Source organism: Ictalurus furcatus, chromosome 2 (assembly GCF_023375685.1).
Source record: "Ictalurus furcatus strain D&B chromosome 2, Billie_1.0, whole genome shotgun sequence".
In the NCBI taxonomy this organism is placed as follows: domain Eukaryota; kingdom Metazoa; phylum Chordata; class Actinopteri; order Siluriformes; family Ictaluridae; genus Ictalurus; species Ictalurus furcatus.
In genome coordinates this window covers 21,074,145-21,088,351 of record NC_071256.1, presented here as the reverse complement: position 1 = coordinate 21,088,351, position 14,207 = coordinate 21,074,145, and positions in this window count along the sequence as shown.

Below are 14,207 nucleotides of genomic sequence, written 5' to 3'. Positions count from 1 at the left end.
GCACCACGAGTCGGCTGTGAGTGACACTGAGAAAAAGAAGCCAGTGATCATCACAGACTACAACCATTGCAAAGTGTCGACAACCTGGACAATGTATGTGCCATTACGCTTCAGTTACACAGACATTTATTGTTACTGCATAGTACTTTTATTATTCAGTATTTTTTTTGTATTTATATACACAATATTATATTTTTGTGAATGATGAGGAGAAGAATATTATGGTTTTTCTTTCACAGGTTGTTGGCACCTACATGTGTAGGAGAAGAACATGTCAGTGGCCAGTGTTTTTCTTCTATAACCTTGTGTATGTCTCTACCTACAACTCATTTGTACTGTGGTCAGTCGCGGAACCAGAGCAAAACATTCAGACTGGGGCTGTTTTTGGAGGAACTGTGGGAAATGCTTGTAATGCCTCAAATGTCACAGAGATAGTGAATCCCCCCTCCATCTGCCTCCACCATGGTGGAGGATCAACAGCAGAGAGACCCAAGCACCAAAAAGAGGAAGTTCTCTGAGCTCTGTACTGACAAAAAGAAACAAATTTTCTCTACCTGCAACAAGTGTGGGAAGCATATCTGCAACATCCACACATTCACATTCTGCAGCTCCTGCTGTGAGTGAATTCCCTCTCACTCACTTGCGCGTATGCCTACTATTTCTGTTCTGAGTATTCTTGAGAATTGTTTTGACAAATAAATCTTGTTCTTGTTCAAAGTGATCTTGTATTTTTGCTTTATTTCTAGAACAATATAAGGTAATATTCTAAAGTAAATAAAAGTAAAAACTTTGGAGGGTAATAAAAATAATGTTTTGACATCGACATTTTTGTCCTTCAAGGACCTGAGTGGTAGTTTTTTTTTTTTTAATCTGACATTGCACAAAAAAATAATAATGCATCAAAATCAATGTTGTTGCTAATCATTGACATATCCAATACTGTAATAATGAAAGAAAAAAAATTTTCTTAGCATTTAGTATATGGAAAAGAATATATATATATATTTTAATAAAAAAACAACAATTATGTAAACAAACTGGCATTTAAAGGGTTAAAATTATGAAAATGAATGAATGTTTCGTAGTTATGATCAGAACAGATGCTGGTAAAAGTCAGTGAAAGTGGAAATAAATATTACTATATAAAATTTTTATGACAGTTTTTTGACATGGATATTTTTGTCCTTTATTTTTTAAATAGGACACTTTTTTTAAATCGGACACTGCATAAAAAATATGAATGCATCAAAATTAATGTTGTTGTTAATCACTGACATATCAAAGATCAATAATAATCATATTAATAGTAGTAATAATCAAAGATAAAAATCTGCTTAGCATTTAGCATATGGAAATAATTACTATTTTTTTAAATAAAAAAAATCTGTGGCATTATGTAAACAAACCAGCATTTAAAGGATGACAGTTCTGAAAATGAATGAATGTTTGGTAATTACGATTATAACTGATGCTGGTAAAAAAAAAAAAAAAAATCGAAGTCAGTGAAAGTGGAAAGAAATATTAATATATAATATTTTTATGACAGTTTTTGGACATGGACATTTTTGTCCTCTATGGACCTATGTGTAACTTTTTTTTAAATTGACACACAAGGGTTAATGGTGTGATTTTTCCTTTTCACAATCCCTGAGCTCTGGGGATGATATGGAATATGAAAGTTCCAATCAATGTTCAGATACTTGCACAGTTACATTGGAAACAAAAAGTGTCCCATTGCCACTATCAATAGTTTGGGGGATACTGTACCATGGGATTATTTCTTTTGGGAGAATTTTAACGACAGTATTTGCATTTTCCTTTGAGAATTTGCCCATGATATCTAGAAGATATTTGAGGCCTCTGATAGCTGGTATGTGTGTGAAGTTAATTTGTAGTACCTGAAAAGGACCACTAGGTGGTGGTAATGCATCATGTTTGGTGGTTTTTCCTTGTACATTTACTCTGGCACAAGTTAAGCATGCATCCAGGTTTTGTAAGAGTCTCCAATACAAAACCTCGATGTTATCATAGAGATCACCCCCTTTGTGTGACATGAGAAACACTGAAAATGGCACACGACAAATGGAAGGACAGAAGAGAGATAAGGGGTTACCTGAATGAGGCCTACTTCATTAGCATGCTGTGCCCATAATATTTTGGGCACTGAAGCAAGTGCATCAGGCAGTGGACGCTCCTGTCGAATGTGGCTAATCTGTAGTGAGTGAGTGCATCAGGCAGTGGACGCTCCTGTTGAATGTGGCTAATCTGTAGTGAGTGATTTCAATCTGATTCCAGGTCTGAGTAATACCATATTGAGGAAAAAAGGCATCCCAGAACTTAGCCCCTTTATTTTTTATCTTATGTTCAGGTGTGGGAAAATTGTCCTCATTGTTAAAATTTAGTAACCACCTGCTCCTGACAAGGGGAGTGGAGAGAATAATAGTAATAGGATTGCTTAAGTGGGCGAGAGCACAAATGCCATTCCAATTAGTGGGGAGGTAGAAATAGGCCTGTGAACCACATGTCCAATACCAATCTGGCATAAACAGTGACCCTATCCTGCCAGGGTGCCAGGGTGAAGAAGTGAATATGGTGGGGTGCTGGAAGTATATTCGGAAGTATATTCGTATATTCTCCTAGAATATCTAAGCATGATGAGACTGGTAGTGTACCTAAATCCCCCCAAAGCTCGTGGTCCAAAGTTATGAGAACGAGAACCATTGGTATATGATAATGCCATGTGAAAGAACGAGGAATCATTGGCATTTGAAGAACAATTGTTGAGAAAATGCCCCATTCTCCATCGATAAGGATTAACACACGCCATTTCGGTGAGAGTAACATTAATCATAGAACTAAGGGAATGCAAGGAAAAGGGGTTGTCTACTGAGGACGGCAGAATTGTACATATATAGCAGTGAGTCAAGATGTTATGCTGGTGAGCAGTAAGATTAGCATTTTGCCAAAAAATGTTATGGGAGTACAGGTGAAGCCCTGCGATTAGTGTGGAGGAGTGGTTTCATTGGGAGGATCAACTTGTATATGTTCCCAAGGCTAATACAAAAAAAATATATATATATGTGTGTATGTGTTGTGGTGAGATGAGAAAAGGCCCCCTAAGGGCTGCTTGATTGTGAATTTTCTCCTGTCTCAGGTGAGCTTGTTCTAGTCGGGCACCGTTTTACTCTACTGGTGTGGATCCACTGGGGTTGACAGTCAGTGAGTATGGCCATGCGAGTGACGGCTATCACTGTTGTGGGAGGTCCAAAGGGGGCTTCTCCAATTTTCCTTGGGTTGAGGATTTTCACTGGTACTACATCACCTGGGAGAATGGGGTGACTAGGTTTATCTGTAGGTAAAGGGAGAGAAGCAGAGACATTACCATGCACACTTAAATGTTTCAAATAAGGCTTGTGTATAATCGCAGATAATCACATCCAGGTCTCCTGTAAAAGAAATGCTAGTGTTACCTTTAGTCCACGGGGTTGGGCTGCCCATTATGATTTCAAAAGGAGATAATTGAGACTTTGGATGTGGCATCATTCGACTCTCACAGACAACAGCAGGGAGCAAGTCTACCCAATTTTTCCCTGTTTCCTTTAGTGCCTTAGTAAGTCTGTCTTTAAGGTGTGATTTTTACCATTCAACAGTACCTGAGTTTTGAGGATGGTATAGTATGTGAAAGTTCCAATTGATGCTAAGGTATTTGCAAAGCTTTTGCGTAATTTTTACCATGAATGGAGTGCAGTTATCACTGTCAATTGATTGCGGGATTTCATATCGTGGTATTATTTATTTGGCAAGGATCTTAACTACCTTGCTTGTGTTTTCTTTAGAGCACGGGAAAGCCTCAACCCACTTAGAGAACTTGTCAATGATAACCAGAAGGTACTCTAGGTTTCGTACTGATGGCATGTGTGTGAAGTCAATCTGCAGGCTCTGAAAGGGTGCGTCAAGTGGAGGTATTGCATCATGTTTAGCAGTTTTGCCTTGAACATTGGCCCTGGCACAAATCAAACAGGCATCCAGAAGTTTCATGGTTTTTACAACATTTGAGATACAAAATTGGTCAGTAATACTTCTGATCACCCCCTTTTGTGTGACATGAGAAATACTGTGAAAATGGTGCACAAGAAAAGGAAGAACAGAGCGTGAAAGGGTCACATGACCTCGTGGGCAGCAAATAATGCCATCCAACCTGGGCATACAACCCTCTGTGTGCCAAAAGGATAAGTCAGCCTGTGTACCCGAAGTCTGCAAAAACATGATATCAATATCACTAGGGGTGTATGCATGTAAGAAATGCAGCCCACTTAGCCATCTCATTTGCCAAACAATTGCCCCTAGCAGAATCTGACTCACCAGGGTCATGACCATGAAATTTAACAACAGCAAGTTGCTTGGGAAGCAGAGAGGCTTCCAAGAGGTCAGAGACCAGTGTAGCATATGAGATAGTTTTACCGTCAGCAGTTTTAAAGCCATGTGCATGCCATATCCTACCAAAGTCATGGGCCCTCCCAAATGCATATCAAGAATCAGTGTAAATGGTTACCACTTGATCACGAAGGAGACGACATGCTTTCGCAAGGGCTACCAGCTCTGCGACCTGGGCATATTTAAGAGAAATTGAGTGAACCTCATGAACAATATTGGGAAACGAACAGACCGCATAACCACATAAGGTGGAGTTGTCATTGGGTTTTGAGCATGAGCCATCGACATAAACGTGAATCCCACCCTCCAAGGGATGCTGAGAGAGATCAAAATGAAGAGAGGAAGTCTCAAAAATGTGCGCAAAACAATCATGTTCTAACCAGGCATCAGAAGTTTTGTGAATTCCTGGATGTCCCATGGCTGGGGATGTCTGAGTACAGGTGATGAGTTTGACATACAGTATTGGTTAGGAGAAATATAGGTCTTTCCATTGGAACATGATGCTGGTGAATGGAGCCAGTCAACTTGAGTGATTTCCTGATCTAAAGCCCATGTTAGAGCACCTACTAGGTTCATAAAGTTGTTCTCTTGGGGCCAGGGGGTAAACACAGCAAAGGGTGTAAGCTTTGCCATACTTAGAACCATATTTAAATGTAATGCTGAAATGAAAATGATTGAAAAACAGGGTCCATCGAGCTTGACAGGAATTTAGCTGTTTCACTGTTCTCAGATACTCCAATATTTTGTGATTGGTGAATATAATGAAAAGATGAATAGCATGCTCAAGCCAGTGTCTCCATTTCTCTAGGGCCAGTTTAATCACTAACAGTTCCCTGTTACCCACATCATAATTCCTTTCTGCTTGCGAGTTTCTTAGAATAGTAGCTCATTGGGTGCAGTTTAGGTTTCTCACCAAACCGTTGAGGCAGAATGGTGCCTAATCTGACGCAAGAGTCAGTCACCCCTTGACTGACAACATATTTTGGTCCATGAAAACCCCTTCCAGGTTAATTATGTAGCCCAAGAATAAGATCTTGGTGATGTGAAACTCATACCCTTTCACATATTTAGCATGATGTTTTTTTTTCACAGACAATAAATTAGAATGTCGTTAATGTATGCAACAATGAATTTTCCCAGTATTTCTTGAAGCACATAATTTATAAGACATGGTCATCTAGCCATCACAATTGTCACAGTTGTCTAGCCATCACAATTTGGCCCTTCTCAAAGTTGCTCAGATCCTTAGGCTTGTACATTTCTTCTGCTTCCAACACATCAACTTCGAGAACTGACTGGTCACTTGCTGCCTAATATATCCCACCCCTTGACAGGAGCCATTGTAATAAGATAATCAATATTATTCATTTCACTTGTCAGTGGTTTTAATGTTATGGCTGATCTGTGTAATTTAACCACATATCCACTATGATTTTTGAATAACATCAATATGTAATAAATAATTTACCCAACTTGTAATCATGTTCACTATGAGATAATTTCTGTGTAATTTAGTGAAATTCATGACACACAGTTAGACAGAAGGTTAATGAAAATTGAATTTATCCTCAGTCACATGGTACATGTCACATTATTAACGTAATGAAGGTTAGGATGGATGCAAGTGCAGATAAGAGCTTTTAATAAAGAGAGGCAGGCAGACAAATCCAAATCATGAGACAATAGCGTGGTCAAAAACAGGCAATGGGTCAGGCGATCTGCAAACAGGCATAAACTAGGCAAGGCAAGAAACGAGAACTAGAAACAAGAACCAAGATCAATGAACATGAAACAAAACGAGGAACAGGGTACAAACGCTGGGTATGGTCATAACACTCAATACTTTGCAAAGTCATTGTGTTCAACCAGCCTCTTTATACTGTGGTTGTAAGTGCTGTGAATTTGAAGCAGGTGTATGTGATTAGAATGAATGTGAGTGTATTGGGAATTGCAGTCCATGGTGGCCATGTTTGTAGGCCACAGTGCAGGATGGGAAATGTAGTCACTGATTTGCTGTGATATGACAGTACAGATGTTTTTTTTTATCTTATAGCCACTCTTTTTTTTTTTTTTACAATTTACACAGTTTTCAGTGCATTTATATCAAGTGGATATTTTACACAATGGGGCAATTGGAGTGTAAAGTAATCATTAATAATAATAATAATAATAATAATAATAATAATAATAATAATGATCCTGATCATTTCAAATGTTTCAAAGAATTATTAGTGATTATATAAATGAACAAAACACTTTTATCTATTTTTAAAAATTCCTTTTTAGTATTTTATTATTGGAAGCTCTGCGTTTCTAATTCCTGTACAATTTAAGCATTTGAGATACATTGAAAATAATTAAAAGTGAACTGCTCCGCACACTCTAGCAACCACCTAGAATACCATAACAACCAGCTAACATCACCCTAGCAACCACCTGGAATACCATAGTAACCACCTAGCAACATCCTAGCAATTACCTGGGATCCCCTAGCTACACCCAGCCAGAGGGTGTTCTTTGCAGCAGGCAATATAGTCACTCAACAGTATTAAAGTTTGAAAACACAGATTCAGAAAATGTGGACATGCTTGTATTTCTGAACAAAAACATTGCTCAGTGGGGTAAAGGTGGAAGTACTACACCTTTTCACCTGTTATACAGCCCATTTCTGACAATTTTGGCCAATGTGATCCGTTACACTGTTATGTCTGCATACACTGTGATGTCTCTAAATTGTTTGGTGACTGTTGCTAGGATGCAGGCCTGACCTCACTAACTCATTCACGAACACATCATACAGCTCCAACTAGTGGGTCTTCCTGATACAACACTGTACACTTTTAAAGGGATAGTTCACCCAAAAATAAAAATTCTGTAATAGATTTCTCACCCTCATGTTATTCCAAACCCATTAGGCTTTCGTTCGTCTTCAGAACACAAATGACGAAATTTTCAATGAAACCTGGGAGATTTTTGTGCCTCCATTTACAGTCCGATTAACCAAAACTTTAAAGCTCATAAAGGCATCGTAAAAATATTCCATGTGACTTCAGTCGTTTAATCCCAATTTTATGAAGCAACATGAATGCTTTGTGTGCACAAAGAAATTAAAATTAAGTCTTTATTCACAAAATATCTTCACTTCTGCATAGATCTCTGATGCGCGTTCAGGAGAGAACCATGACGTATGCATGTTGTGTTGATGCAAGAGCATTCCCTTATACCACAGTGTGGCTGAATGACATTCATAGGTTAGTTTTTAAAATATATGTAAAAATCTGGGCTAACAATTTGTCCAGAGGCTAAATGGAGTCAGGCACTGTCCTATAAAACACATACACAATCTGGTTACTGACATAGAGTCTGCTGCTCTAAAGATGGTCATATGAACCTTTCCCTGTGAACCCTGCCCTGATCAAAAAATTTCAGAGGACATGGTGGTGGGAGCATCTTGATTTGGAGCTGCTTTGCTGCCTCAGGGCCTAGAAAGCTTGCAATAATTGAGGGAATGATGAATTAAAAATTGCATCAAGAACTTTTTACAGGAGAATGTGAAGGTTGTGCTACATCACATTAATGCATATTGGGTGATGCAACAAGACAGTGACCTAAAACACACAAGTAGATGAACAACAGAATGGTTTAAAAAGAATAAAACTTACGTGCTATAAGGATTAAGTCATTATAATCAATGAGTCCAGTCTTAACCTACTTTAGATGGTGACCTGAAAAAGAACCATTCATGCAACTGACCCTCACCATAATGTTGTAGGAACTAATGGTCTACAATTCCTCCTCACAAGTCCTATCAGCAGCTACAGGAAACCTTTGTTGGAGGCTGTTACTGCTAGAAGAGGTTCCACTAGTTCTACTAATAAAAAGGGTTCAAATCATTTCAACTATACAAAGCCATTTTCGAGATGATGTCTGCTAGTCAGGCCTTTTACCCAACATCAGTGGCTACTTTTATATGCAGCTTAATATTCCAATAATAATTAAACTGATAGTTCAATCAGAATAGAAAACATCCATGTGAGCATCTCAATTGAAAGAGACAGGAGTGGACTTAACCAAGCGAATCAGTGGGCCCCATCAAATACTCAGTAGCCTATATAAATCATATATAACATTAATTTTCTACTATATTTTGTTTGGTCAGGATATCATCATTAAAGTTTTAACATTATTATTACATCTGCACTACTGCAGATGACTATCCCTATCATGGATTAGAGTGGACCAATCCATTAGTGCGCCAGAATGCCAATCACACACCAGCTAATGGTGGAGAGGAGAAGAGAGTGATGTAGCCAATTCAGGGATGGAGATTATTAGGGGGCCAGTATAGATAAGGGCCAATGGGGGAATGATAAACATGGTAAATACAATCAATTATTATACGATTTAATTGCTTATGACTTTTAAACCATTTTGCCTAATATCATATACAAATGTCTCTTCAGCTGTTGCTTACAGCTATATTTAGGGGTCAAGCCCCAAAGGGGCGAAGACCACTATTGTTTTCGTTAGTTTTCTTATTATTATTATTCGTCATCTTCTGTTATTGAGTCTATGGCAGCCCATAGAACTGCTTGTGGGAAAGTTATGAAATTTGGCAGGCAGATAGAGGACAGGCTGACCTGTTAATACAGCAAATTTGGCATCTCTAACTCAATCTCTCTAGTTCCATCAACTGTTCAAACTTGCACTCATGTTTATGTTAATATTTTTTAACCGTCAGTCCTAGAAATGAAATTCTTTTTCCCGCTGATTCCTTGGCTCAAGACGAATCGAGTGCACATATGCACCCTATGAAAATTTTTCAGCCATTTTGGATTTTCTGAAAAACCTACTTTTTCGAACTCATCCTAGGCTGTTTGTCTAATTTGCACAAAAATTGTTGTGACATCTAGTCACGACAAAAAGTTATTCAGAGAATTTTACTAAACCATACTGTTTTCAAATGGCGCTTCAACGAATTCAATGGCAAAATGGACATGAGGGTATATCTCCATAACACTTTGAGGGATTGTGAGGATACTTGGTATGTGTCATCAGCATTAGGCCCTAAGATTAGCTGCAGTGTTTTGGAACAGCACCACCTAGTGGTCACGAGATATGAAATAAGCACATTTTTACTTATAACTTCTGAACAATTTGTCCTAAAAACATCAAATTAGTCTCATTAGATTCAGTGGGCTAAACAGAGTCTAACGATATGAAAAATTCCTATGTCAGCCATTTTGAATTTAGTCACAAAATGCTGTATTTTATGAACAACTTGGCATATCGTTAGAAACCCAGTAAGTGTCTTTGGCATGATGGCTTGAAGGTAGTCAAAATGTTTTGGGACAGATTATAATTTTATATAATTAAGATTATAATGCTATTTCTAAAAATGCTAATAGCTATTGATTAATTTTGCCTACTGTCATGAGACAGGTCTTGATAGATTCTGTGGTTCATGTTGAGAACAATGATGCCAATTATCTTATGTTCAAGCAAACTTCATGTCCACCATTTTTAAATGTTTTGAAAACCTACATTTTCGAATTTGTCCTAGGCCATTTGTCTGAATAGCATTAAAATTGGCCTGCATCATCTAGGTACTAACAACAACCCTGCCCCCTCTTATTCACAACATGTTGATAAACCTTACTGTTTTTGTATGGCGCTTCAACAAATTTGATGAAGAACGTGGAGAATTGAACTTGAGGTTGTATCTCCACAACGCTATGAGGAATTGTGACAAAACTTGGTACATGTCATCAACATTAGACCCTGAGGTTAAATGCAACACACTGCCTCCTAATGGTCAGGAGATTGCAAAAACTACTTTTTTTCTTATAACTCTTGAATGCTTTCCTGCATGATAATCATCATTCCCAGATGCATGTTTCAGAACAGCGCTACATACTGGACAAAAATTCTAAGAAGTAGCTATTTTCACTTGTTTTTAAAATAAATGTTTTTTTATGATTGAAAGTTTACTTTTACTTAATCCTAATACACTGTTCATCGGACTCTAACCAAAAATATCACAAAGCTTCTTTTGCTGCTCATGGTGCCGATAATTGGCTTGACCCTGGTATTGCTGCTTGCAGCTATATTTAGGGGCCAAGCACCGAAGGTGCATAGGCACCTATTGTATCCATTAGTTTTCTTCTTCTTCTTCTTCTTCTTCTTCTTCTTCTTCTTCTTCTTTCCCACTGGGAGTCTATGGCAGCCCTATGAACCGTAAGTAGGAAAATTATTAAATTTGGCACATTCATACATATGATTATGAATAGTATCTGGACCAATTATGGGCCCTCTATGATCAACTCTATTGCGCCACCACTAGTTCAAAAATTTTCAAATGATTATAATTTTTGAACAATTTGCACTAGAGAAAAGAAATTTAGTTCATCAGATTACTCTCCTTATGGTGATCACAATGCATATCTTACAGTAGACTCGACCCATTACGATAGTCACCATTTTGAAATGTACAGTATTCAGTTTTTTCACTACTCCTCATACAACTTTTGTCCAATTCTTACCAAAATTGGCTCAGATAATAAGTGGTCAGATCTGCACAAAAATGACTAAACATAATTTTGATATTCATATTTGTTCAAACGTTATGATCCAGTATTTGTTAACATTCTAACTAATGCGGTTCTGTGCTCATTCTCACCTTGGATACTCCCATCAGCATCAAAACAAAGCTACAATCTTTGTGTGGCACACTGTGATAAACCACAGGCTGTAGCTCAAAAACTGTAAGTTCAAGTCCCATGTAGTGCAAGTTCTTAAAATTGTCTGTAATCTTGTGTCATTTGGTTCCTTTCCCTTTTAAATGCTGCTTGCAGCTTTAATTATTAGGGGCCAAGCACCGAACGTATGTAGGCACCTATTGTATCCGTTAGTTTTCTTTTTCTTCTTCCCCAAAGGGAGTCTACGGGAGCCCTATGAACTGTAAGTAGGAAAATTATTAAATTTGGCACATTCATACATATGACCATGAATAGTATCTGGACCAATTATGGGCCCTCTATGACCAACTCTATAGTGCCACCACTTGTTCAAAAATTAACTTTTCAAATGATTATAATTTTATTAACACTTTGTCCCAGAGAAAAGCAATTTAATTCATCAGATTACTCTCCTCATGGTGATCACAACTGATATCTTACAGTAAGACTCGACCCATTACAGTAGTCATGATTTTGAGATGTACAGTAGTCAGTTTTTTTGCTACTCCTCATACAACTTTTGTCCAATTCTTAACAAAAATGGCTCAGATGATCAGTGGACACAGCCATAAAAAAAAAACTGAACCCCATATTGATATTCATATTTGTTCAAGACTCCGTGGACACCAATTTTGCCAGGATCGGATGAACTGCCTGTCCGTCATTTTGAGATTCGTTATATATTGTAATATCTTTTAAAATATTTGACATATCGGCACAATATTTGGTAGGGATCATTCATAGCATGTCTTCTAGGTACCTGAGAAATGTGACTGCAGCACCACCTTGTGTTCTTAAGATATAAGTTTAAAAAAAAAAAAAAAAACACACATAACTTTTGAAAACATTGTCCAAAATTTTGTTCAGTCTCATTAAATGTGTGGTGCACTGTGATAAACAACAAGCATCAATTTTAAAGGTCATGGGTTCAATTTCTGTGTGGTTGAACTTGTCCTTTGGTTCCTTTCTTTTGTGGTTCAGCATTGCACAAACCTTTCAACCTCTTGGCATGCAAATAAATGCCTCTGTTCTGTTAATCTCCTGTTCAATCTTATTCTCAGCTGTGCTTCTGAACCTATCTTTTATTCATTCATGTACATACTATTTCTCCTCTTCGTGTTCTTTGGGCTCTGCATTGCGCTTGCTGCGTCTTTGGTGCTTGGCCCCATTAAATGTTGCTTGCAGATTTAATTCTTCTTCTTCGTCTTCTTTTTCTTCTTCTTCTTCGTCTTCTTCTTCTTCTTATTATTATTATTATATAGTGTGCTTTCATCATATTGCTGCTACACCATATTTACATCGGCTAATAAATGTAGCAAATATTCTTCTCATAAAGCTTCTTATCATCCTATAATTGTTTCATTCTTTATACATGTCTTTTGTTGTAATGCTATGTAGGCTGGATTCATTCTAAATCCTATAGGTAGCTGTTTTTGCGCACATTAATCTAACAAATCCGACAAAAAATGTTACCCTCCCCTTTTTGCAAGATTGGACATTATGGATGTCACTGTATTTATAGGTAATAATACAAATGTAATGCGTTCATTTGGGCCTATTCCAAGGAATCATAGGAAAGTAGAACTTGGGTACATTCAAGGTGTGGTCCTGAATATACATAACAAGTTTGGTGTTGATTTGTAAATGCATTGCAGAGATATGACTTAGGAACCTGTCTTGTGCTCGCAAAGTCATATGCTTTCTAAGTCATATGGTTTTCAATATCAAAATCCTGTCTAATGGTTTTCGATATAAAAAAGTCCATCTGATAAATTTTGTGCAGACAAGTCTTAAGATGATATGATCCAAGTTTGATGATTTTTGGGTGTAAGTTATAGGAGGAATAATGAAAACACAGATTAGATTTGTTAGCATTTTCTACGTCATTGTAACTTTTCAGCTCTAGGAGACACTGTCATGAAATTTGTTGCGTAGTCCTGAAGACACGTACCAAGTTTCATGACAATGCTTAAAGTCGTAAATGAGATACACCATCACTTCCTGATTGTGATTTCATCACCAGATTTGTTGGCTTTAGTGTTGCATGATATACCTATACTAGAAACGTATCATAATACCCTGCAGTTAAAAACTGTAGCCTACTATTCCTCATTTTATTAGTACCGATACTTTAAGAATGACTGCTTTTTAATAAGAGCCATATTTCCTGATTTGCATCGATGTGTGACAGCAGGGCAATGTGTGTGCAGTGCTCTGCTTACACTCCCTGCATGCATGCACACTGGGTGTGCCAAACTTTTTTCCTCCAATATGCACTGCAGCTTTCATGGTGACGAAATGAGAGACATGGCTGCAAATACAAGTGCTCTTGCTGACCGTTTACGGCAAGAGCAAAGCAGATGCACAAAGCGAAATATGGCATTATTTTGTTTACGTAGCTGACAGTCAGTGCAAGCCCATGGACACCACAAAGCCCATCTGTAAAGATGTTTTAAACCAACACGCTAAGGTGGTAACAATTTACCTTAAATTGCAAGCTGATAAAAATCAGCTGTTGTATGAAGTATGCACTGCAGATCAATACCACCATAAATGATCAATTATTAATGGTAATCATGGCATGTACATTTTTGTCAAGAATTATTTCAACTAGAAAACACGCTCTGTGTCGAGCAAACAGACCTTGTCTTATACACTGTTTGTGTATAATAAATTAAATCTGGTTGCAAATAAATAAATAAATAATCACATAAATAATCAAGTACAGGGGACATCAGATTCCATGTGTTCTGTCATCTATTATTCAATTACTTTTCCTGTTGTTTTAGGTTTTTGCTGTTGTATCGGTTCAGTATTAGTATCGAGATATTTTAGTCAGATATCGTATCAAAATCATAATTTTGATTACATAAGATAGGAATCGTGGGACATTTCAGCCTGAAAACAAATGCAGCGGACAACAAACATAATCAATGTGGACAACACCCTTCCTCCAGCAAAAATGATGTACAGTATGAAATCCAATCACAAGTGGTCAGTGGAGATTGATTCAAAATGTAAACAACTATGTGTTTT